The sequence below is a fragment of the Stenella coeruleoalba genome, assembly GCF_951394435.1.
Source record: "Stenella coeruleoalba genome assembly, chromosome: 20".
NCBI classification, from domain to species: domain Eukaryota; kingdom Metazoa; phylum Chordata; class Mammalia; order Artiodactyla; family Delphinidae; genus Stenella; species Stenella coeruleoalba.
In genome coordinates, this window is record NC_137166.1 from 53,348,684 (window position 1) to 53,372,366 (window position 23,683).

At 39.5% G+C, this 23,683-nt stretch overlaps 1 long non-coding RNA gene across 3 annotated transcripts; it reads right to left on the minus strand.

Moving 5' to 3' along the window:
* Nucleotides 1-2,488: 2,488 nt before the first annotated feature.
* On the minus strand, nt 2,489-23,048 carry LOC307178546. 3 transcript variants are annotated; one of them, XR_013825219.1, is made up of 5 exons: nt 22,924-23,048; nt 14,117-14,315; nt 11,742-11,892; nt 11,371-11,466; nt 2,489-6,613 (listed from the first exon to the last, which is right to left on the minus strand). It is a non-coding gene; the product is annotated as an uncharacterized lncRNA (long non-coding RNA). The 3 variants fall into 3 exon arrangements; XR_013825220.1 differs by lacking the exon at nt 2,489-6,613 and having other exon boundaries at nt 8,640-11,466; nt 11,742-11,868; XR_013825221.1 differs by lacking the exon at nt 2,489-6,613 and having other exon boundaries at nt 8,640-11,466.
* Nucleotides 23,049-23,683: the final 635 nt, after the last annotated feature.

Below are 23,683 nucleotides of genomic sequence, written 5' to 3' on the forward strand. Positions count from 1 at the left end.
TTACTATTTATCTCTCTTAGAATGGGAATATCTATCCCACCTCTGTCCCACCATTGTATTTTGGAAGCACATAACTTACCTGCTTTCAGGGGTCCAAAGCTGGAGAGGAGTTTTGCCTCACGGTGAATTGTACCTCAAGTCTTACACATATCTGACTTAGATGAGACTTCGGATATAGACTTTTTTTTTTTAACATTGTATTTTATTTTATTTTGGCTGCATTGGGTTTTCGTTGCTCTGTGGGCTTTCTCTAGTTGTGGCAACTGGGGGCTACTCTTTGTTGCAGTGCATGGGTTTCTCATTGCTGTGGTTTCTCTTGTTGCAGAGCATGGGCTCTAGGCGCACGGCTTCAGTAGTTGCGCTGATGGGCTTAGTTGCTCCACGGCATGTGGGATCTTCCCATCCCAGGGATCGAACACATGTCCCCTGCACTGGCAGGCAGATTTCGACCACTGCGCCACCAGAGAAGGCCTGGATATAGATTTTAGAGTTAACGTTGGAATGAGTTAAGACTTTTGGGGCTGTTGGGATGGAATGTATGTATTTTGCATGCAAGAGGGACATGAAATGGAGGGGACAGGGCCAGTGGAGGAATATTATGGACTGAATGTTTGTGTCTCCTCAGATTCACATATTGAAGCCCTAAGACCCAGTGTGGCTTTAATCAGAGATGGGGCTCCTAAGGTAAGTAATTAAGGTTAAATGAGGTTGTAAGTGTGGGGCTCCAGGAAGTTTAGTGTCCTTATTTATAAGAAGAGAAACCAGAAAGCAGTGTCTCACCAGAAACTATATCTGCTGGAACCTAGATCTTGGACTTCTAGCCTCTGGAACTATGAGAAAATTAATTTCTGTTGTTTAAGCCACCTACTCTGGTATTTTGTTATGACAACAAGAGCAGTCTAATACAGTGGTGAATTACATTGTTTATAAAATTAGACAACTTTTAACCGACTTTGCATTCTTTGGATAAACCCAATGTAGTCATGAAGTATTTATCTTTTTAAAATGTTGCTTAATGTGTTCAGTAGAAACCTGGGAAACATTTGTGGGGTCATGGTGGAAGGAATATGATTTTGGATCAAGCAAATTTAATATGGGCTTACTATGAATTGATTCTGGCTTTTATGTGTGAGCTCAGTGAGAATGGCTCTAACAGTTTGCTTGGTTGGTTGACTGAAACTTGACTTAAAGGTGAACTACATTAAAGTTTAAATGCCAGAAATTCCTTGTTCCATATTCTGTAAAGTATCCAAAAGTATATGGAGTTAGGAATGCTAATGTAGATTTATCATGTAAAACCAGCTTACCCATCCCCTAAATACATAACCCAGAAGCATCCAGAAGACAGTCTCTTCAATGAAGCTAATCTGGCTACAGAAAATGGAAGTATACTATTATAAGATTCTGTCACTATACACGAAGAGGTATATATAATAATACTCATACTGACAAGTTAATGATACATGCTGTAAACTAAAGGAACCACTTAAATAACAAAATTATGGGGAATTCCCTGGTGGTCTAGCAGTTAGACTCCGTGCTTCCACTGCTGGGGGCCAGGGTTCAATCTCTGGTCGGGAAACTAAGATCCCACAAGCCGTGCATGGTGCAGCCATAAATAAATAAATAGATAGATAAATAAATAAATAAATAAAATAAGCCAACAAAGAAGATAAATAATCATAAGACATACTCAGTTACTCCAAAAGATGGTAGGAAAAGGGGAGCAAAGAATAGATGGGGGCTTCCCTGGTAGCACAGTGGTTAAGAATCTGCCTGCCAATGCAGGGTACACGGGTTTGAGCCCTGGCCCAGGAAGATCCCACATGCTGCGGAGCAACTAAGCCCGTGCACCACAGCTACTGAGCCTGCGTTTCACAACTACTGAGGCCTGTGTGCCAGGAGCCTGTGCTCTGCAACAGGAGAGGCCACCATAATGAGAAGCCTGTGCACCACAACAAAGAGTAGCCCCCGCTTGCTGCAACTAGAGGAAGCCCACACACAGCAACGAAGACCCAGCACAAGCCAAAAATATAAATTAAAAAAAAAATAGGTGGGGTGAATAGCAAATTGTACATTTTTAGTCTCAACCTAACTACATTCTCACATTAAACATAAATGATTTAAACACCCCAATAAAAAGACATATTGTCAACTCGATAAAAAAACAAGGCCTAACTATATGTTACCTTCTAGAAAACCACTTTAAATATTAAGTGACGAATAGGTTAAAAGTAAACCATGTTAAATAGAGATGTGAAAGATATAAAAAGAAAGTCCCAAGTCAAATTTCTAGAGACTAAAAACTACAATTTGAAAGAAAACATACACTGATGGAATTAATGGCAATTAGACATGGCATAAGAAAAGATTAGTTAACTTGAAGACACAGCAATAGAAACTATCCAAAATGATACAAGGGGCTGTGCTGGGGGGGTCTTAAAAAGCATGAGCAGTTTTTTAACCTATTAGGGTATGCAAAAGAAAAGACCAGTGAAGTTGATGACAAGGCAAAAGAAACTCACGTACAAAGAGAACAAAAGCTAATAAAAGCTTTTATTAAAAAGAGAAAAGCCTTGAGTTCTCAGTCAATGGGGTAAGAGGTATCATTGTGAGGAACACCAGGTGGAAATCTCTCAAACTGCCCTCCACTCTCTTCTCAAGATAGTGAATGAAGAAACAATATTATGGGAGGGCTTATAAAATATGAACATGTAACATATAAAATATTTTTAAACCCCATTACACATTGTTATAATTAACATGTTAATCACTTCTCTGACTTTTTGATCCAATGGAATACAGTTATAAATTTTTATACAGTTATCATACTGTCCTTGTTTGCTCAATCTAGCATCATCAGTTTCCGGTCACTTCTGATTGGTTTTTCTCAATATTAGTCACACTTTCTGGCTTTTATGCATGCTTGGTAATTTTTGGTTGGATGACAAACATTGTTAATTAATGTGTTTGCACTCCTATAAATATTCTTGAGGTTTGTTTTGAGATACATTAAAGGTACTTGGAAACAGTTTGGTCCTTTCTGATCCTACTTTAGATCTCAGTTGAGCAAGACCAGATTGCTTATTGGATGAGACTCAGCCAATTAACAATGAGTGCCTACTCTGTCAGACATTCTAGACATCTGGTAATATAGGGGTTAACAGAAGGTCCCTAAACAGTAGAAGTACTTGTTACTTCTTCATGAAGCTTACAGTCTAAATTTTACAGACTATAACTTACATTCAAGACCTTATATTTGAGCACAAACTCAGGAAGATGATATTTGATATTTGTTATATTTCTGCTTTGTATTGAAACTGATATAGCAATGTTTATACATGATCTAAGATCCTCATATATTCCACATTAAAATCCTTAAGAAAACAATTGAGATGTTCTCTTCAAGTAATTCTAAGTTTTTACATCATGTGTTTTTTAAAAATCATTTACAATGCCATTAAGATACCTCATCTACTTACATGCCTCCACTCCTAGTTTCTCCCTAAGGGACCTGACCTCATGCTCTTCCTCAAATCCCAGTTTTCCAGCAGTAGACTTGGTCTGAACCTTAATGCTACATCAGTTTTATGCCAGTCCCTACTGACATTACTCCTGGCTACAGCTCAGTAATTATAGAGATTCTGAAAGTATTTGCCAGATTGGTTAAAGGCCTATAGTATTCCAGTCTAGAACCAGATTGAGCCCACACTTCCAGAGCTCCTTGACCTATTCCCAATCTGATTCAGTCGATCCAGCTCTGTGAAGTATGATACCAGGCCACAGTTGATTCTATTATGATCTACTTTTCTCTTCCTCATGTGACACTCAAACATGTAAGACTCGAGAGTCCCTTAGTTGAGAGGAAATGGAACCACCCCAACATTCTTCCTGACATCTATATCCATTCCATCAATGAGGCAAAGGGAAGGGTTGGGCAGGGAGCTATCTCCAGAGGGAAGAATGCAGCTGAATAGTTATCCAGTTTAGATTTTCATATTCCCAGGATTCTGAGAATAATTTGGATAGTCAGAGAAGAGAGCTAGGATGGAAGCAAGAAGAGTCATCTTAATTTGTGTTCAAATTGCCCATTTTATTTTCATGTTTTCAGGAAAACTACCAAGAGTTATGTTGGAATGTATTTTGTTAGTTAATTTATAGGTTTAAATTACTAATTGTCCTTGGGCTTTCAGTTCATTTTGCAAACCTGATTTCACTACCTTTTCAAGTCCAGAAAATTTTAAAAATCACATTTATAGTGACCTTTATGGTATAATGCTTAGTCTTATTTATAAATTGAACTTAAGCTCATTCAAGGACATTAAGTTATATTTATGAATTTAATATTCATTTCTGTTGTGAGGGAATTCAGTTGTCTGAAATAATATTTAAATAAATTTAGAGCCTAAGAAATGCAGCAGCTAATCATATATTGGGTGGGCGTTGAAGGTATTTTTTTTTTAAAAAAAGAAAAAGAATCCACAATTAGGAGAAATGAGTATAACATGATAACCTTAACCAGTGATGTGGGGTAGACTGTCTTTCTCCTTAAAATTATGGAATCATAAGCATAGTAACTAGGAATATTGTTCAAGGTTTCCTGTCCAAAAATATACATCAGGTATATTGTGTAATGTATTATGAAGTGGGAATTGGTACATAAAGCTCTCGAATGTTTCTCATTTTCACAGGCTTTGCTTCACAAGAACTTTAGTAAGATATTCCACAATTAGTGTGTTCACAGTGTTTTATTTGTATATGATTTCATCAGCTAATGGATGGGGCAGAAAACCCTGCCACATTCACTGCCTCCCAAATTTCTCTCCAGTATGTAATGACACCTATTGAGGGAAGGACTTTACCACTCTCATATTTTTACACACTATAAGCTCACTGATGACCTTGGTAATCACTGATAATAGGATCTGTCTTCCAAAACACAGCTTTCGTAACCTCTGCCTTCATAGGTTTGCTTTTTATACATAACCATATAATCAGCTATACATTATTGCTCAAGGCTTTTCCAAATAGAATGTACCAGTTTTTTCCTATGTGTTTTTTGTGACATAAAATAAGATATAATTGACCACTGAAGGCATAACCACATTCATTGCATTCATGAAGTTTCTCTCCTGCACAAACTCTCTGTTATCTCCTGAGGGTGCACCTCTGGCCTCTGGCTGTTCCATAAGGACTACATTCCTATCTGCTAGGAGCCCACTGATGTTTAATGATGTCTGAGGGGTTGCAGAAGGCATCTGCACAGTCACCATATTAACAGTGTTTTCCCCCTGCATGAGTTCACTAGTATCTAATAAGCTGTGACCCTTTGTGGAAGGATATTCCACCTTCACTGAATCTAGTTGTTTCTCTCTTGTGTGTGTCCTCTTATGTTTAACCAAGCATGACATGTGGGAGAAAGCTTTCCCACACTCATTGCATCCATAGGGCCTCTCTCCCGTGTGAGTTCTTTGATGGACAATGAGCATTGTCTTTGTAGTGAAGGCTTTCCCACAGTCACTGCATGCATAGGGTTTCTCTCCTGTGTGAATTCTCTGATGTTTAATGAGTCCTGATTTCTGTGAACAAGATTTTCCACAGTCAGTACATACAAAGGGAGTCTTTCCTGTATGAAATCGCTGATGTGCTATGAGGCATGCCTTCTGGCTGAAGGCCTTACCACATTCAGTGCATACATAGGGTTTCTCTCCAGTGTGAGTTCGTTGATGTATAATAAGATTGCCCTTCTGTATGAAACCTTTTCCACATTCACTGCATATATAAGATTTCTCTCCTGTATGAATTTTCTGGTGCAGAATGAGCTGTGATTTTCTGGAGAAAGCTTTCCCACACTCATTGCATACATGGGGTTTTTCTCCTCTTTTGTTTCTCTGATGTATAACGAGCTCTGCCTTCCTAAAGAAGGCTTTGCCACATTCAGGACATTCATAGGGTTTCTCTCCTGTATGAGTTCTCTGGTGTTCAGTTAGCTTGAACTTTCTGTAGAATGCTTTCGCACATACACTGCATACATGGGGTTTATTTCCTGTATGAGTCTTCTGATGTTCAGTAAGCTGAAATTTCCTGAGGAAGGCTTTTCCACATTCACGGCACTCATGGGGTTTCTCTCCTTTGTGAGTTCGCTGATGTTCAGTGAGCTTGAACTTCTTGGAGAAGGTTTTCCCACAGACACTACATCTGTGGGGTTTCTTTCCTGTATGAATTCTCTTATGTTCATTGAGCCGAGACTTCTTGAGGAAGGCTTTCCCACATTCAGTACATTCGTGGGTGTTCTCTATTTTGTGTATGTCCCGATGTTTAATTTCAGTATGAGTTTGCTCATGATCAACATGGAGAAAGGATCTCCCATCTCCATTAAACTCAGCAGACTCTATTTGTTTGCAGCTTGTACTCAGGTTGATTACATCTAAATATGATTTCATAGTTTTCCCATGTAAATCAAATACATCATGATTTGGCCTCAAAGGAAAACAACTTTTGCTCTGATAAATAATATTCTCAAATGCATTCTGTTCATAACATTGTTCCAACATCTTCAGTATACTTTGGTTTTGCCAGTGTGGCTGCATATGATCATCCACTTTATCAATTTCTAGGAAAGAGAACAATTAACCCTTCCATGAGTATCATATGGAATAAAACTGCTTCAAAAATACCTTGGGGGACTTCCCTGGTGGTCCAGTGGTTAAGACTTCACCTTCCAATGCAGAGGGTGCAGGTTCGGTGCCTTTTTGGGGAGCTGGGATCCCGCATGCCTCATGGCCATAAAACCAAAACATAAAACAGAAGCAATATTGCAACAAATTCAATAAACACTTAAAAAAAATACCTTGGAGTGAGCTGGCTCTTTAATGGAAAACCTATGATATCAAATATAAAAGAAATTCCAAGTATAAAAGTACCTTATCTTTTTTTAAAAAAAAAACTTTTCACAATTGTTGTTAAATATATATAAGATAAATTTTACCATTTTTAAATGTATATTTATGTGGCATTAAGTACCATCACATTGTTGTACAACCATCACGACCATTCATCTCTAGTTCTTTTTCATCTTCCCCAACTGAAAAACTCTGTATCCATTAAACACTAACTCCTGTCTCTTGGAAATTGTTAAAAACACAGTAATATAAAACACCAAACAACCCAAAAGATAACAGCCGTCAGGGTAAAAATTCTTTACTTTCACTGAAGCCATATTCTATGGGTGGAAAGGGAAACAATAAACAAATAAGATAAGGAATAAAGTAGGCAGTTCCAAGTGTGACAGTGGTTTGAAGAAGCAAAGGAAATAAGAAGTGGAAGATATCAGGATTTATTTGGAAGGAAGGATAAACAAGACTCACTAATGGATTTGATGTGAGGAGAGGTAACAAAAGAGGGAATCAAAGTGCACGCCTGAGTATTTGGCTTGACCCATTGGGTAGTTGGGTAGTGCCTTTTAACAAGATGAGGAATATCGCCGAACTTCAGAATGTGAGGGAAACCAAGTTCAGAATGTGAGGGAAACCAAGTACATTTTGAAACATATCATTTTTGAGATAATATCCAAGCACAGACACGGAAAAGCCAGTCAGATGATAAGACTTGAGTAAGGTCTTGACTGAAAATAGCAATGTGGAAACATCGGTATGTAAATATTATTTAAGGGGACTTCCCTGGCAGTCCAGTGATTAGGACTTGGCACTTTCACTGCCATGGGCCCAGGTTCAATCCTGGTTGGGGAATTAAGATCCTGCAAGCTGCACGGCGCAGCCAAAAAAAAAAAAAAAAAAAACAAAAAACCCAAAACAAAGAAATATATATTATTTAAGGTCAGAGTATTGTATGAGATCACTTTCTGAGAAACATGAAGACTGAAAAAAGATGAAGGCACAGACGAAAGCTTTAGTCAGTCAACATAGAGTTTTGGGATTCCTAGAGCCCTCTGAAGAGACACTAACATAACCATGCTGGTAGAGAAAGAAGAAGACGTGGGTGTTAGAACATATACATCAAAGAGGCAACTCAGAATGTTGGACATAGAGGTCATGATTTCAAGAAAATTCTAACAGACTCTTGGGTGCTCATCCTGTTGATAAAACTTGCCATTCTTCTTCATTAGGTGGACCATCATCAAATTCACTTTCCCAAAGCACCAATCTCACATTCTAACCTTGCATGGAGCTGTGACACATTCTCATACGTTCCCACAGAAAGGGACATGATGATCCTGATGGACTTTCACAACAGGCTAATGGGGCACAGTCTTTTTTAGAAGCAGATCTGCTGCACCAGACATGGGAATGCTCACCTTCTTCACTATTCTGTACCTGTATGGATGTCATGGTGGAATTTTTCCCATTTCATTGTCCCTGATATACTAATCTCTCAACTTGCCAACAATAGCGTCTTCTTCCTTAATCATACAGTAATGTCTCTGCTGGCATTAATTAAAGGGTCTTATAGGACCACCTTCCTCCTGAATCAAGATGTGACAATTTTATCTTTAGTTTTTCTTAGAACATCTGGCTATACCTTATTATTTCTATAATGCTGCCACTGAGGTTAAAAATAAGACTATCTAGAGTTAGAATAGACAAAACCTAACCTCCACCATGCCTCCTTTATTATTAACACATAAAAGTCACAACAGTAAGCCTGGTGATAAAAGTTTACATTACCATGATGTACCCAGTTTATCGAAGTTTCCACTCCACTAGCTCCCCAACAAATACTTTCAAACATTGGTCTCCACATGGCTGGTTTCAGGCCAATCTTTTGACAGTCCCCACATGGCCTTGCACATTTCCAGTTTCTTGCCATGTTTCCTTGTCATCTTAATTCAAAACTGAGCTATTTCTCTCACCTAAGATACTTTATGATACTATCACTCTTCATTCTCTCTATACCACTTTAGGCTACTTTTCTTCTAAATTTCTGAAATAGTCTCTATATTTACCATTTACTTGAATTTTGTACAGCCTTCAATGATAGCAGAAACATTTCACATGTTAAAAAGCTTAATTTGTAAATATTACATGAAGATTTGTCCTAGCTTTGCTCATAAAATCTTTGCTCTGAAAGACATTTCTTTGTTTCCCACTAAATTTAGTCTCTTCTATCAAAGATACTTAGCATCATCTTCCGTCTGTTTTTTTCCCCTCTCACACTCCATATTGTGGGTTGAATATGTCCCCCAAAGACATGTTTAAACCCTAACCCCTAGTAGCTATGAATGTGACCCTATTTGGAATCAGCATCTTTGCATATGTGATCAAGTTAAGACCAGGTCAAAATGGATTGGAGTGAACCCTAATCCAATGACTGGGGTCCTTCTAAGGAGACAGAGATTTGGCTACAGACACAGAGACATACAGGGAGAAGGTCATGTAATAACAGAGGCAAAGACTGGAATGATGTGTCTACAATCTAAGGAACATCAAAGATTTCTGGCCACTACCAGAAGCGAGGAATAGACAAGAAAGGATTCATTCCTAGATCTTTGAAAGGGAGCATGGCTCTACCAATACCTTGATTTTCAAATTCTAGCATCTAAAACCGTGAGAATACATTTCTGTTGTTTCAAGTCACACAGTTTGTGGTAATTTGTTACCTAGGAAACAAACATACCCCATACCTACTTAAGTGGCAAATTCAGTCTTTATTGTTCCAGAATCTTCTCATACCATCCTCAAGCTGGGTTGAAGTCACCAACAACCAGGTCTCACATCTGGTTTTCTGCTTCAACACCTGCCTATTCCAGTCTATTTTCTACTGATAGCCAAGGTGATACCTCTAAAACATAAATTATATCCCATCACTGCTATACCCTAATCCTTCTAAAGGTTTTCTCATTAGGAGGAAAATCAAGTGTTTGAAATGGATGACAAGGCCCTATGTGACCAAATGACCTATTGCAAACCCCCAGTTATGACCCCATTGACCTCATCTCTAGTCATTTTCCATGCTGATGGTTTGGTGTTTACAGTCGTTTTCACCACCAGACATAGTATCTGTGAATTTTTTCCCATTTATTTTTATTGTGATAAATTACACATAACACAAAATTTACCATCTTAATCATTTCTGAGTGTACAGTTCAGTGTATTAAAATGCATTCACAATGGTGTATAACCATCACCACTATCTCTCTCCATTAAATCTTTTCATCTTATAAAACTGAAACTCTCTTTTTGTTAAATTTCTGCCTCCTCTTTGAGAGTGGGGACTTAGGTGTTTGATAGAAGAGAAATTTCTATGTCATAGTAATATGGTCAACTGGGACTTAATGCCATCAGACTATGAGGAGGAAAAAGATAGATTTAGGGAAAAGAATCCAGCAACATCTAAAGTTTAACTAAGAGAATGATTAATTAACAAATATAAAAAGGAACTACAGTAAGGTGGGCATGAGGTTTTATGATTTCGTTTAGGCTAGGAAATGAGAATGAGAAATTTTAGAAACGTCTTTCCTAATTACACAAAGAACAGGAACAGCAGAGGCATTAAATACAGGAGCCCAGAGGGTAGAGAAGATTCAAGGTAATGCCAGGATTTAAGATGTACAGAAGTACAAGAGAATCTCAATTTTAAAAAGGATGTTGGAAAGGGATTTTCTGGGAGGGAAGATGGTTCTAGTTTCTCACACAAAAAGAGTGAACTCATTGGGAATTGCCATGGAGACAGGTTAAAATATATGGTACCAGCAGGTATATTAGACAGTGTTAAGGGACATGTCAATTGCAAGTCTCCACAAAAAGCTTAACACATTTGAATAAAGTAAGGTTTTATAGCCTATGAGACAGAGCAGAGGGATGACAACAGAACCTTTGAAGAATCTCAGAGGGGGTAAAAAGAAAAGTCAAGCAAGCAGATGAATACACATTAAGAGACCACATTACTACAAGAGTAAGGCACCTGAGGTGCAGTTGGATGTCGTAAAGGGAAATAAATATTTCACAATGGAGCAGAAAGGTGTATGAGTCAGAAGACAATGATGAATTCAAAGTTTTGTCTGAGAAGAGAGACACGGAAGGAGGAATTTCATACCAAGAGATGTGAAAGGAACATAAAATCATACTCTAACAAGTGAAGAATGGGAGGATTTGAAAAACCAAGCAAGAATAATCCTAGGAGGGGGAAAGTTGACATCTAAGAAGAAATAAACAGGGATTCATTCCAAGATGAGATAAAGTGGTATACTTTCCTCTAAGTTCTTGCACAGATAAAGAGCTCTCATATGAGGAAAGGGATACATGGAGGCTGTTTCTGTATCCTCAGACACCCTCACCACTGGGATGCCTTCTCTAAAGGACTAGAAAGTGATTTCCACAGCCTTCCCCCTCTTGCTGGTTCTGTCTCACTTACCTGGATGGGGGTGACTGTGAACTTCATCTTCTAAGGTCCATGGTGGTTCTCCTTGTTCCAACTTGGAGAGTATATCAGGTTTGTTAATTTGATACCCTGTTCGTGGGAAATAACAGAAGACTTAGGCTCATCAAGTGGCACTAGGGATCTGTGATGCTATGAGAATGGTACACTTTAGGGACTGCACGATCTGCATGTTTGGAAATTGAAGGCTTGTCTCTAAAACGCGGAGAGATTATACCTTCTCATCTGGGGCCGGGGGGGAAGAGACTGAAAATCTTCCACTTCAGAGCACCACAGACACAACAACTCTTTCAGAAGGTGAAGAAAGAAAAGTCACCGTCCAAGGGACACAGGGGAGCCGTCCTCACCTACGGACACCAGGTTGCTATAGTTCTCCAGCATCACGTCCCTGTACAGGTCCTTCTGATCAGGGTCCAGGAGCTGCCACTCCTCCCATGTGAAGTCCACGGCCACATCCTTCAGTGTCAGCGATCCCTGTAACAACACAGTCCATGTGCCCTGTAACAACACAGTCCATGTGATAAGAGTGTTTCTCTCATTATTGAAATGGAAGGTGTGAAATAATAGAAAATATATATAATGTTCTATGTCCCTGGTTGCCGGCTTAACACTCCTAAAACCCTTGTAATCTCCTAGGTGATAAAAGCACTAGGAGCATCTTTTGTCCTAACATTTGGTCTTTGAATTCAATCCTAATCTGACACTAACAACTCAGAGTTACCATCAGGCCCCACAGGCTAAAGAGCTCAGTCCCACAAGACTGCCTTCACTTCAGCCACCAGTCCAAAGTCCCAGATTCCAGGTTCCCTGCACTTGTGTCCAACTTAGCTACAAATTCGGGGGTTCTCATAAATTCCCTGCTAAGGTTTGATAATTTGTTAGAACCACTCACAGAACTCAGGAAATTATTATGCTTACTCTTATAGTTTATTATGAAGGACATAAATGAATGGTCACATGAAGAGGCTCATAGAGCCAAATCTAAAATGGTCCTGAGTGCAAGGGCCTCTGTCCCTGTTGAGTTGGGGTAAGTCACCATCCCAGAAAGTGGACTGTTTGCCTACTTGGAAGCTCTCTGAACCCCATTGGGATTTTTATGGACGTTCCATTACATAGGCATGACTGATTAAACCACTGCCTACAAGTGATAGAGCTCAATCTCCAGCCCCTCTCCTGTCTACTGAGATCAGAGGGTAGAGCCAGAAGTTCCAATCAAGGCTTGGTCTTTCTGGGGATTAGCTCCCACCCTGAAGCTCTCTAGGGGCCCATCCTGAGTCACCTAATTAGCACACATATGGCTCAAAGGGGCTTGTTATGGATAAAAAAAGACACTCCTATCTCTGAGGAAATTCCAAAGGTTTTAGGAACTCTGTGGCAGGAACCAGAGACAAAGACTATATATATAAAATTATACCACAACGAGTCATTTGTTTAATTAAAATAAAGGCAATTAAATAAATAAATAAAATAAAGGCAATAAGGAGGTGGGAGGTAACAACTAGATTCTTGGGGGCGTATTCTCTTTCATTTATCAAAATTTTATAAGCAATTGAACTTTTTCTGGTTAAATTTTCCTTATTACTTGATCAATTATTTCATTTTTAATAGCTCTATCAACTTGGGAATTTAAATTTAGTGTCAATACATAATAACCGTCATCACACACAAAAATACTGGTACTTCGTTGAATGGCACAGTAGCAGTACCACGATTAGATGTAATTGCTTTAAACTGACCAAACATCAATTTGATGATTATTATTTTGCTAGTTTCAATATTTAGATGAGTTCTTCTTTTCAATATAGCTCACTAATTTTATTCCAATTAAATATAACAATATCTAGCTCTTTCCTATCTACACAAAATATTTAACTTTTTTGGGCATGAAAAGTACAGTAATAACTAGATTTTGAACACATGGAAGGGCTCTGTATTTTCTGAGATAAGGTAAAGTTCTAAAGCAAACTGTGGATCTCAAAAACCCAAGCCATTACCAAACAAGAATTTATAACTCCCTGTGGCCAAATCTGTACTGAAACACCCATTCTACAACCTGTTCACAGATGTCCTTTGATAACTGTGCAAACCTTACATTTCCCTGGGCACTTTAGGTTTTATTCAAGGATAAAACCAGCCCAAAACAAGTGTGGGTATATAAGTCACCAAGCTGTGGTCTTTTGAAAAACTGTGTGCACTGAATTCTACTTGGTCTAGTCCAGCAGAGGACTCAGAATAATCATATAAGAAACAGCCATACACAACCTGCTTGTATATCTATCAATATTAGAAGAATGCTATGAACACAATGAATGTTATCACCTCTAGAAAGAAACCATCAAAGAAATTTCCCAAGACTTAAGTACCATGAAATAGTGACATCTCCTGAGGAAATTATCTGCCTTCTCCTCAGATTCAATGCATATCAAATAACTTATCATGATTCTCTGGTTGCAGTGGCTGACAGATTACATGCAAGTTGATGGTTTATGCAACCAGGAGGGACCTGCAGAGTCATACATTATATACCAACATTGGTCATGTAGTATGAAATCTACGAACAATATATACCTGATTCTACTTCATCATGATTTTGAAGGTAGTTTATTTCTCCCCAGAGCCCATTTTTTCCCAATTAATACTTTTCATTTAATTGGACTGCTTTTTTTTTCCAGCCTTCTGGAAATCCATGAGGGAATCAAGAATAAAACAAACCAAAAGTCACCTGAGCCTTCATCATTTTCTTGTTTTGGGAAATGCCAAGTAACTAGGATGTTGTTTTTAGTCTCTTCTGGATCTGCCCTAAGTTTCTGTTCCAAAATCTCAGTCTCAGGTAACGGATGTCCCACGAAATGACCATATGCAACTCCAGGAACCTCCTCCTCATCCTTTACTTGATTTCTCTTGCTCCTCGAAGCCAGGACCTGTGGAGTGAAGAGTAAGTTCATTTGGGTGATATATTCCCTCTGGGCCCAGATGCTGTCACTGCTGTTGTTCACCCACCTTAAGTCAAGGCCAGTGCTTCTAACTGTCCCTTTATTTGATGCCCCTGAGGCAGTAAAACATAACAATCTAAATGGAGAGAGGTATGCCTTCTGTGAAGTATAAGTAGCATGAATGAGAAAGGGAATATGGAAAAGGAAAACCAGAACAGCACAAAGCCTGGCAGAAGAATGGCAGAAGACTTCCCACACAGATCAGTTTTGGGAAAGAAGACATATAGAAGTGAGGCTCTGGACATTTTTTCCCCTTAAAATCACGTGTCCACATACTCCTTTGTAGTGGGTTGAATGGTGCCACCCCCCCCCCCCAAAGATATGTTCACATCGTAACCCCATGAACATGTGAATGAGATCTGATTTGGTAAAAGGGTCTTTGCAGATGTAATTATAGGGATCTCAAGATGAGAACATCCAGGATTATCCAGGTAGGCCCTAAAATCCAATGAGTGTCCTTATACCAGACACACTGAGAAGAAACACACAGGGAAGATGAGACCATGTGAAGACAGAGGCAGACATCAGTTATGCTGCCACAAGCCAAGGAATGTCTGGAGAATCTGGCAGAAAAGGAGAAGGAAGTGAATGGACGTTTCGCAGGTGTGCTGGAGGTCCCTAAGATGACGCCCAGATTCAGTGATTCCTTAGGACTCCCAAGATTTAGCACATAACTGATTTATTACCATGAAAGTATACAAGGCAAAATCAGCAAAGGGAAAAGGTGTGGCAAAGTCTGGGGGAAAACGAGGCACAAGTTTCCAAGAGTCCTGTCTCCATGAAGTCACAGAGGATATGCTCACTTCCCCAGCAACAAGTTGTAATAACTCATGTGAAATGTGTTAGCCTATTAGAGACTCAGTGCCCATGGCTTTTATGGGGGGCTATTCCTAGTACATATCCTAGTACATACCAAAATTCCAGAATCCCAGAGGAAAACACGTGTTCAAGACAAACCATATTGTTTGAAAGAAGAGTCTTGGCACAGTGAGCCACTCTCGATAGGGAAGAGTGGGAACCCTCCCAAAATCTAAGTTCCCAGATGCCAGCGGAAGGCATCTTGTCAGCAGGCCTTTCCAAGGAGAACAGTCTCAGGTCAGCTACGTCAATTCTGCACAGCAAGGAACCGAGGGTGTCTGCTACAATATATTAATAGATTAGAAAAGTCACATGATTGCCAAAATCGATGCTGAGAAAAATATTTCATAAAAATCCAACATCTAGGGCTTCCCTGGTGGCGCAGTGCTTGAGAGTCCACCTGCCAATGCAGGGGACATGGGTTCATGCCCCAGTCCGGGAGGATCCCACATGCCATGGAGCGGCTAGGTCCATGAGCCATGGCCGCTGAGCCTGTGCGTCCGGAGCCTGTGCTGCACAACGGGAGAGGCCACAAGAGTGAGAGGCCCATGTACAGCAAAAAAAAAAAAAAAAAAATCCAACATTTATTTCAAATATAAGCCCTGGGTATGTCAGGAATTCATTACTGCCTTAGCATGAAAAAACAAAACACGACCTATAAGTTTTTTTTTTAAATATATACTACCATCTCCATCTGTTTCTAAAACACAAAACAAGAGTATGTGTTGTTTGTGGATACATACACATCTAGTAAAAGTATGAAAATATGCATAATATATAACAAGATAGCAGTTATCCATGGGAAGAGAAGGGGAGAAATAGAAGATGATATGACTTAAGTTGTATCTGTATATCTTTCAAAAAGAAAAAGAACCATAATAAAAAAACAAAACTGAATAAATCCCACATATGTGCAGCTGAAAGCCAGAGATAAAAGCACTCATTAAAAAGACGGGTGGGTTTGTGTGTGTGTGTGTGCGTGTGTTTGCGCATGCATGCACGTGCTAGTGCAACAATACCATTATTTTTCACCACTGTTCTGGAAACACTCCCAATGCAGTCTGATAAAAGAATCAAGTAAGAATTACTAACATTAAAAAAAAAAGTTACTAACAAAAGATGGAGGTCAACTTTAGTGAACACCAAAAATAAGAGTATTAAGTTAACTGACCAGTTATACAATCTATATGTAAAAATTGACAACTTCGTAGAGTGACATTAGCAAAAATGGTGGAGTAGATATCTCCAGGGGATTCCTCAGGAGCACTAAAAAAACTGACAAAAACTGTCAAAATCAACCTTACTGGAACTCTGGAAGACAGTCAATGGTTTACAGAAACAAAGTGAACACCTGACCAGGAGAAAGGTCTCTAAAACAGGAGACTTTTTATGGCATTCTAAATTAGCCTTGCCCCCACAGCCATTGTGGCAGAGCGGCAGCCTGTATTTGTGGTGTGGATGGATACCTGGACCTGTAGGGAGCAAAGTAAATCTTGTCCCCAAGGAATTGTTTGTTTTGACCTATTTGTGGGTTCCCTAAAGGACTGACACAAGAGGCCTGCATACAACAGACACACGGAGAAGAACATGAGCTTTCACCTCTGTCTGGTACTCAGGCTCAGCAGAAGCAGGAAAAGAAGCCTAAGGCACTGTTATAAATGGCCTGGCTAAGTTTGAAGGATTGCCCCAAACGGAGCCAATATGCAAAGAACTTAAAATCACTTTCTTTTCTTTTTTAAACTCAAAGAGTTCTACAGTGAGACACATAAAGTTCAAACTATCAAAAGCCAAAGATAGAGAATCTTCAAAGCAGCAAGAACCAACTGTCATATGCAATGGATATGAAATAAGATGAACAGCTGATTTCTATCAGAAACCACAGAGATCAGAAGGCAGTGCGTTCCTGGGACTTCCCTGGTGGTGCAGTGGTTAAGAATCCACTTGTCAATGCAGGGGACACAGGTTTGAGCCCTGGTCCGGGAAGATTCCACATGCCACAGAGCAACTAAGCCCACGCACCACAACTACTGAGCCTGCCATCTAGAGCCCACATGCCACAACTACTGAGCCTGCATGCCACAACTACTGAAGCCCACGCACCTAGAGCCTGTGTTCCACAACAAGAGAAGCCACTGCAATGAGAAGCCCACATACTGCAATGAAGAGTAGCCTCCTCTTGCCCCAACTAGAGAAAGCCAAAAATAAATAAATAAATTGATAAAAAGAAAAGAAAGAAAAAAAAAGGCAGCGCCTTCTTAAGTCAAAGTGCCAAAAGAAAAACGTAGGAGGTAAAACTATTAAACTCTTAGATGAAAACCTAGGCATAAATCGACCTGACCTCAAATTTGGGCAACAGAGCCTTAGATATGACACCAAAAAATACAAAGAACAAAACAAAATAAGACTTCGTCAAAAAAATCTTTTTAAATTTATTTTATTTATTTATTTTTGGCTGCATTGGGTCTTCGTTGCTGCATGTGGGCTTTCTCTAGTTGTGGCGAGTGGGGGATACTCTGTTTTGGTGCACAGGCTTCTCACTGTGCTGGCTTCTCTTGTTGGGGAGCACGGGCTCTAGGTGCGCAGGCTTCAGTAGTTGTGGCTCGCAGCCTTAGAGCGCAGGCTCAGTAGTTGTGGCACACGGGCTTAGTTGCTCCGCGGCATATGGGATCTTCCTGGACCAGGGCTGAAACCCATGTCCCCTGCATTGGCAGGCGGATTCTTAACCACTGCACCACCAGGGAAGCGCCTAGACTTCATCAAAATTTAAAAGTAGTCTGTATAAGATGCTACCAAGAGAGTGAAAAGGAAACCCACAGAATGGGAGAAAATATTTGCAAATAATATAACTGATTAAGGGTCTAGTGAGCAGAATATATAAAGAATAACAAAAAGACAATTTAAACAGTGGACAAAGAGACTTGAATAGACGTTTCTCCAAAGAACGTATAAAGATGGCACATCATTTGTCATTAGGGAAATAGAAATCAAAACCACAATGAGATACCACTTTACCACTTCTTAACCAAAAGCATGGCCATAAAGATAAATAAAATAATAAGTGTTAGCAAGGATATGGAGAATTAGATTCCTCATACATTGCTGGAGGCAATGTAAAGTGGTGCAGCCTCTGTGGAGTACGGTTTGGCAGTTACCCAAAAAGTTAAATACAGAATTACTATTGACTTAGCAATTCTGCTCTTAGGTATATGCCCAGTAGAACTGAAAACAGGTATTAAAACTTGTACTCAAATTTCGGAGCTGCTCTACTCATGATAGCCAAAAGGTGGAAACAACCCAAATGTCTATCAACAGATGAATGAATAAACAAAATGGGGTGTCTATCGACAGATGAATGAATAAACAAAATCCATAAAGTGAAATATTAGCCATAAAAAGGAATAAAGTACTCAAAGGAGCTACAACATGAACCTTGAAAACAGTATGTTACATGAAAGAAGTCAGAAGTAACAGGCGACATATTATATGATTCCATTAATATGAAATGTCCAGAATAGGCAAATCTATAGAGACAAAAAGGCATTTAGTGCTTGCCAGGAACTGGCGGGGGAGACAGGAATGGGAAGTGAGTACTTAATGGATGCATAGTTTCCATCTGGGATGATAAAACAGTTCTACAACTAGATAGTGATGATGTTTGTACAATGTTGTGACTGTACTTAATGTCACTGAATTATACACTTTAAAATGGTTAAAATGATAAATCTTAAGTGTGTTTTACCACAAAAAGAAATTGATAGAATTATATAAAAGAAAATTGATGTCTGTTACATGGCGGAACATTTTAGTGGAATATTTTAACACTGTATACTGAAAATTTCAAAATAGTTATCATTGGTAATGAAAACTTTTACTTCTAGAAATTTCTGCAAAGGAAATAATGGCATAAGCATGCAAAGATACATATTCCTATAAATGTGTGTATATATATACATAAATGTATACATAATATATTTATATTTATATATTTATACATAAATACTTTATGTATACATAAAGTATTATATAGATGCAATGATAGAGGATTAACTGATTAGTATAAACTTTCAATGGAATACTGTGCAGCTATTTAAAACATTCTATATGTAGTGAAAAAATATGTAACTCAAAGTTATATGTAGCATAAATGTTTTTCTGCCATAATACAAAATGTGTAAAACATGTCTGAAGAAAAACGCACAACCTAAAAGTTGAGAGTTATGTGTTATTCAAAGACCTTACGGGGACTACAGCCTGGGAGGCAACCTCTCAGTAGCTGAGGAACTGCTGAGGTAAGGTAAGGAGGACCCAGGACATATACATAAGTTTTTGCTGAAAAAGAAATATGTAGCTGAATGTGAAAAGATAACTGCTAATCACAAAAAAACCGTATCTCAAGTTAATGATTTTAGTGGTTTTCTATGTATGGGAAGATGCAAGAGTCTGGGCTCGTTGAAATTATTCCTTAGATATGCATCTTAACAATCTAGGGCCAGTATCCTGTTTTTCCCCATCCTGAATTCCCTTCTGGGTGCACCATGGTTGGGGTGGGGGCGTGCTGATGCAGTGGCTGATGGCGGGCAACATTCCTTGTTTACTGGAATGGCAGGTGACATTTTTGTGTGCATATATTTATACAGACATACCAAAAAATACCGATACCAAAAAGTTAATGTGATTATACCTAGATATTATTAGATAGGTCATTTTATTTTCTTAATTATCTTTTCACAAGTATGTAAAATATGTGTAATAGAATATAAAATTATTGTTGCCTAATTATTACTATAAGTTTATCGTCTTTTAAGTTTTCATTACAAAAAAATGAGTAAATGACATGAGTGATAAATTTTACAAAGTATGAAAGTACAAACACAGAAAAATAGCAGCTGTTTATTTCTACCATGTATGTGTCACTAACCGTCACAATTTTATATATTTTAATTCCCTTAATTCTCAGCAAACTTGAGAGAGGGACTAAACTTTTATTTGCACAAATGAAGAACAAGACTCAGGTTCAGTAACTAAATAAGTGTTCTGGACCTGATTCCAAATTGTGGTGGAGGGAAGGGGGTCCCCCCCATACAACGAAGCAATTCTCCTGACACCAGCTGGGCATCCTACTTCAGTTCACTTCTGACACTATCTGCCCAGAGACAGCATCAGATCCCACAGGTTAAGGGTTCAGTCACACAAGACTGCCCTCCCACCCCCCCTTCACCCACCCACCATCACATAAGATGCCATTCTCAAGTCCAGATTATTACCTGTACTTCTGACCAACTGGCTATAAATCACAGGTTCCCAAGATCTTCTCCTCAGGTTCAATTAATTTTCTAGAGTGGCTCAAGAACTCAAATATTTTACATACTAGATTACTGGTTTATTATAAAAGAATATAACTCAGGAACAACAGGATGGAAGAGATGCAGTGGGGAAGGCATGAGGAAAGGGTATGGAGTTTCCATGCCCTCTCCAGGAAAGCCACTCTCCCAGTACCCCCACGAGTTCACCAACCGGAAGCTCTCTGAATCCCTTCCTTTTAGGTTTTTAAAGAGGCTTCATTATATAGGCATGATTGAGTAACTGGCTGGCCATTGGTGGTTGATTCAATCTCCAGCCGTTTCTCCTCTCAAGAAGTCAGGGAGTGGGACTGAAAGTTCCGACCCTCTAATCACATGGTTGGCAGTACAGACAAATAGCCCCATCCTTAGGTGCATTCCAAAAGTCACTCCATTAACATAACAAGAGACACCAAAATCACTCTCAAAACTTTGAAAAGTCCAAAGGTTTTAGGAGCTGTGCCAGAAACGGGACCAAGACGAAATATTTCTTATTGAAAATCACACTATCACAGTTATTCACCCAAGTCATCAGTAAGAGCAAGAATCCAGATTTTTAAAAGCCAGATTCATTTCATTCGCAAATCCATACATTTGTCACTGGGACAATATTATTTGGAAATGCTCAGATCATCATTCACTTGGAAAATATAAAGGAATTAATTAAGCTATTGGAAGAACTGTAGTTGATAGAAATGCTTAAGTATTTAGGGGAAAGTATACTGATGTCTGCAGTTTACTTTGAAATGCACCAAAATTTTTTTTAAAAAAGAAAGAGGGACTTCCCTGGTGGTCCAGTGGGGAAGACTTCGAGCTTCCACTGAAGGGGGCACAGGTTCCATCCCTGGTCCGGGAACTAAGATCCCGCATGCCGCCCGGCGAGGCCAGAAAAATAAATAAATAAAAGTAATCAAAAAAAAAAAAGAAAAACAAGATGAATTAATGAATGGAGGGATGGATAGATAACTGACAGAGCAAATATAGTAAAATGTTAATGGTACAATCTAAGTGGTGGGTATAGTACATGTGCACTGTAAAATTCATTCAACTTTGCTATGTTTGGAATTTTTCATAATAAAATGTTAAGTTCTTAATTTCATAATGAACTGTTGAGTTGGAAAAAGCTATTAGTAATCATAAAAATTCAGTGTAGTAACCAAAAAAGAAAGTATTTAATAATATATTTTTAAATTGTTTTACTATGTTAAAGAAATTGAAAGGAGATAAAAATTAGAAGAAAAAAAAAAGACCCTAATTTCAATTGCAACAAAGGCAAAAAACCAAGAAGGAGATGTGGGTCAGGGAAACAAACCCTCGGGTAAATACCAAATCCTAATGTAATCCTAAAAGTAATAACTAAGAGAATTTGTATTATGGAAATGTTTAAAATATGAAATTAACCTTTTAAAAAGAGGCAAATTACACCTGTTTCCATAGTTTATCTGAATTATGAAAATTAAGAGAAAATAACAAGACAAAAATTGAAATATACTAACATTTGAATAAAAGTTGGGAAACAGAATTTGACGGACCAGAAAGGTTATTTTACTGGTGTCAAAAAGAATCTGAAGGGCTTCCCTGGTGGCGCAGTGGTTGAGGGTCCACCTGCCGATGCAGGGGACACGGGTTCGTGCCCCGGTCCGGGAAGATCCCACATGCCGCGGAGCGGCTGGGCCCGTGAGCCATGGCCACTGGGCCTGTGCTCCGCAACGGGAGAGGTCACAGCAGTGATGGGCCCGCGTACCGCAAAAAAAAAAAAAAAAAAAGAATCTGAAAAGAAATATTCAAGTAAACTCTCAGTAAGGAGGAAAGAAACCTCATCTTAGAAAGTTTACCACTTTAGATTTGCTTAATGCTTGATCTCCCTAAATTTCGTATCCGTGGGGACGAAAGGAGAAGGTGATGTAGCACCCTAAGGAGACTTCCAAAGCAGTCCTTGGAGAGGAAAGTGGGCTTCAAGGACTGAAGGGAATTGTAGCGTTCATCTGGTCTATCTCACCCCTGGCTACTCCGTCACTGAGCGCCAAATTAATTCAAACACCACTTACATTGACAAATACCAACCCCCCTCCCGTTCCCAATGACTGAGCCCTACTAACAAAGTGAACTGCAAAGACCCCAAACTCTGACCTCAGGACTCTGAGTCCTTGATTTCTATGGACCTTTAATGCACGACCACGAGAGCTCCCCCATGCCCGACAGCAAAGACATCCCAACTTCAGACCCATGGTGCCAGACCACCAGCTCTCCCCGCGGACTCTGCGGCTCCTACCTACACGGACGCCCACAGATCCTCTCTCACCCCTTAACCTATCCCACGGAGAGAGTCACACACTGACCTGATTTCCTCTTGATCCCACTCCGATCTCCTAGCGGCTACACTTGTGAATCCTCTCATTTCGGGTTCTCTAAAGCCAGCTTCGGCACCGGACTACGGCGGCCGATGAGGGACTGAAACTTTCCTACGCAGCACGGACAATTGGACTTCCGGCTGCTTCTTAGAGGGTAATGTGTCTGCGCCCTCTGCGCCTCGCCTCCCTGGGGGCAGCCATCTTTGAGTATTTATCATTCAGAACAGAGATAGCTGTTTCTGCGCCACTAATCCGTATGGCTCGAGACCAGTAAAAGGCCCCTGAACTGTTCCCTCACCTGATACTTCATCCCCTGTGTGGCGAGGCTGGAAGAGTTGCGAACAACACTGCACAAGCTACATAGTTTCAAAGGCTCGAGCTTATACAAGGCAAACATGGCGCGGGCGCCGTCCACTTCAGCGGTCAAGAAAGAAACGCCCAATGAGCGCGGCCATGTCAGAGGAATTTCAGGTGTCCGTACAGCGGAGAACACTCCCCCTCTCCCCCCAAAGTGAACAGGAGGATGGCCCGCCAAGCTTGGGTAATAGAAGGGCCCATGACAAGTCCCTGCATCTCAGCTTGTGAGGTTAGACTTAGCAGGTGAGTGCGGGTCAAAGTGTGAATTCATTGTCGAGGTTGTCTTTTGTTTCAGGCCAGTTCGGAAAACACCAAGTGTTGAAATTTGAAATTGTGGTCTATGAATTAAGTGGATACAAAAGCTACTGTGATGTTGTCAGAGCATCAGCAA